Source organism: Propithecus coquereli, unplaced genomic scaffold, assembly GCF_000956105.1.
Source record: "Propithecus coquereli isolate 6110/MARCELLA unplaced genomic scaffold, Pcoq_1.0 Scaffold54, whole genome shotgun sequence".
Classification (NCBI taxonomy): Eukaryota; Metazoa; Chordata; class Mammalia; order Primates; family Indriidae; genus Propithecus; species Propithecus coquereli.
In genome coordinates, this window is record NW_012151285.1 from 5886155 (window position 1) to 5889535 (window position 3381).

The 3381-nt window shown below is 38.3% G+C and overlaps 1 protein-coding gene across 2 annotated transcripts in view; it reads right to left on the reverse strand.

The window, feature by feature from the left end:
• MAP3K7CL (MAP3K7 C-terminal like) overlaps window positions 1-1808 on the reverse strand; it is a 52814-nt gene extending 51006 nt beyond the window's left edge. The window contains exon 1 of one of the 2 annotated variants that reach the window (XM_012657356.1): window positions 1251-1334. The gene's annotated coding sequence lies outside the window, so the exon portion shown is untranslated. Of the gene's footprint in view, window positions 1-1250; window positions 1335-1377 lie in introns of those variants that run through there. The other variant, XM_012657355.1, reaches the window with a different exon arrangement.
• Between the last annotated feature and the right edge of the window lie 1573 nt (window positions 1809-3381).

Genomic DNA, 3381 nt, shown 5'->3' on the forward strand with positions numbered 1-3381 from the left:
AATAATAAACAGGTATTAACAGAATGAATGAAAAAACATGGTACAGATAGATGAGATGAGCAAGAATATTTCTTCATTATAATAAGAGAATTTGGCCCAAATACATTTTAATTAAAATATTTAATAACTTGGTGTTCACAGGGACTAGAAAAAGATTTTGTTATAAATACATATCTTTGTTGTTTAAATATATACATATTTAACTTTCCTATTTTTAGTCCTGCCTTCGCTAAACCCTCTATTTTCCTTCTAATGTAGACAGTAAACCAAAAAACCTGAATGATATTTTGAGAGAAATGTCTCTAAATATGGCGAAATATAAATAATCTCTTTAGCCATCCTTAGGGAGATTCTGGGAACTGCTTTAGCAGGACATTTTCTCACAGCAAGGTTTCTCTTTCCCATAACTTTTCTCTATCTAAAAATAGTGTCCAGAACACTGAATTTTGTTTTTAAAATTATTTATACAGCCAAAGTCAATGCACATATACATGTATATTTAGACATGTACACACATGGAATCATCTTTCCAGTATATGAACAAAGAACAGGCTTATATTAAACACCTAGTATAGCTTTGGAGAAAAACGAGCAGCCGTTTATCACCCAGTTAGAATTATATCTAGTCCATTCATCTAGCACTACAAATAGCAATGAACCAAAAGCTCCCTACTATCCACGTCACATAATTCTAAGTTAGAAAGAACTAGTAACATGAAACATTTAATTTAAGAAAATGTTAATATAAAATTGCTGTTACTTGACTCTGGATTTGTTTTATCATAACTCTGACACACTTACATCTAGTCCCATCTGCTCAGAATCAAGTGTTTTGTTAGCCATCTGTTCCTGGAGAACAGCACGGATTGTCTCACATTTAACAGAGCAAACAATTAAAATTCCCTTAAAGTTTTAGCCAAAAGGAAAAGTTTTATTGTTATATGTTGCGCAACTACCAAACCACTTTAACATCTAAGGATGGAAACCTGCACTTTTGGCTAAATCTCCCAACACTTTCCTGCACCAAGAAATAAAGCACAGGAGGTAGAAATTTGCCTCCAGAATTTTGTAGATAAATCTCTGGTAAGGTTCCCAGCTACGGGAAACGGAATTGATAAACACCGCTAATTAGAGTCCCTCCCCTCCGCACAATGGAGAACATCTGTCTGCCTCCCAAAGGATGGTGGCAAGGTTTGGTGGACTTTGAGTTCCACACGACATCAACCACGAGAGCCCCTGAACCAACTTGCCTTTTCATCACACCGCCTGGGGAAACGGACCACTGATTCCTTCTCTCGGCTGCAGGCTGTAACAGAGCTTTGGTTAATTTGCTGGTGCTCTGAGCATTAAGTTCGGTTTTCACACCTGTTGGCTTACCTCACTTAGTTGAGTGTCTGCACTTGTGTAACCCAGGGCCGGCCACTGCCTTGGCCAGTCGTTGCCTTTGTGGAGTAAAGAGTCAGTGAGAGACCAGGCTGCACCTGCTGCATAGCAGCCACTGACAATCTGAGGAGCAGAGACAGCTGTCAGGGTGGCACGCTGCTACCTGCTCTGCCCCAGACCCCAGCGTCCCACGGGACCTCCCTGTTCCGCTTCCCTCCACAACCCCTCTTTCCTTCCCTTGTCTCTCCAACAGCCAGGATGTTGTCATGCTTCTAGAAAAAGCAAGAGCAAAAGAAAACCCTCCCCCTGTCAGAGACATTGATAAACAGCAAGTTGTGGAGAGTCCAAATGTTTTAATTCATTAGTCCTGGCAAACCTAAAATACAAACAGACTTGCTTCACAAGACAGGAATGTCTTCAGCATGACCCAATCGGTGTCTGTGTCTATTCCAGCAAACTGGCAAAGATAGCATGACTCCAGTCAGCAAAAATGTCGGCCACTCCAATCAGGTCAGCTAGATCCAGCCAACTTGGACAGGCCACAAGCCAACTCTCAGATGATAGCAGCGATGATCCCGGTTAAGAACGTGAGGTTTGAGGTTGAGCCCGTGTCGGACTTGATGACTTGATCCATTCGGCAAATGCAACCAACCGCAAGGAAGTCAATGGTAAATAGGAATGGAGTGCTAAGATTTTTCAACTTTTTCAACAACTATAAACCTGGATGTCATTAGTACTTAAATATACTTGGACTGTGATGTTGAGGTTTAATAATTAAAAATAAATATTAGCAGATTGCAAAGACAAGCTAAAGACTGGAAGGAAATCTTTGCAAAACACATATCCGATAAAGGGCTGGTATCCAAAACATAAAAAGTACTCTTAAAACACAAAACAATAGGAAAACAAACAAGCCAATCAAGAAATGGACAAGAGATCTGAATAGACACCTCAACAAAGCAAATATACATGTGACAAGTAAGCATATGAAAAGATTATCAACACCATATGTCATGGGGAATTATAAATGACAACAATAGTGAGATACCACTACGCACCTATTAGAATAACCAAAATTCAAAATACAATAGCAAATGTTGGTGAAGTTGTGGAGCAACAAGAGCTTTCATTCATTGCTAGTGGGAATGAAAATGGTACAGCCACTTTAGAAGACAGTTTGGCCGTTTCTTACAAAACTAAACTTTTTTTTACCATAGGATCCAGAAATCACACTCCTTGTTATTTCCCCAAATGCATTGACAACTTATGTTCACATAAAAACCTGCACACAGATAAACTTGTTGTAGCAGGTTTATTCATAATTGTCAAAACTTGGAAGCAACCAAGATGTCCTTCAACAGGTGGATAAATATACAAACTGTGGTACCTCCAGACAATGGAATCTTATTCAGGGATAAAAAGAAATGAGCTATGAAGCCACAAAAAGACATGGAGGAATCTTAAGCGCATATTACTAAATAAAAGAAGCTAATCTGAAAAGGTTACATACTGTGTGACACATTCTGGAAACAGCAAAACCATGAAGACAGTAAAATGATCAGTGGTTCAGGGAGAAAACAAGGGAAGGAAGAACAGGTGGAGCACGGGAGACTTTTAGGGCAGTGAAACTATTCTGTGTGATACTCTAATGCTGGATACATGTCATTATATGTTAAAACCCATAGATATATTATACAAAGAGTAAATCCTAACATAAACCATGGATGTTAGCGAATAATAATATATCAATATTAGCTCATCAGTTGTAATAATGTACCACATTAATGCAAGATGTTAATAATAGGGGAAATTAGAGGTGGAAGGGATAAGGAAATTTATGGGAATTCTGTACTTTTCACTCAGTTTTTTCTGGAAACCTAAAACTGCTTGAAAAAATATTAAGTAAATAAGTAAAAGCACGTAGCAGGTTTCCTTAATCTAATAAATGGAAGGCTAATTTGTAATGAAATACGCAGCAATAAAGCCACATAGATTCAG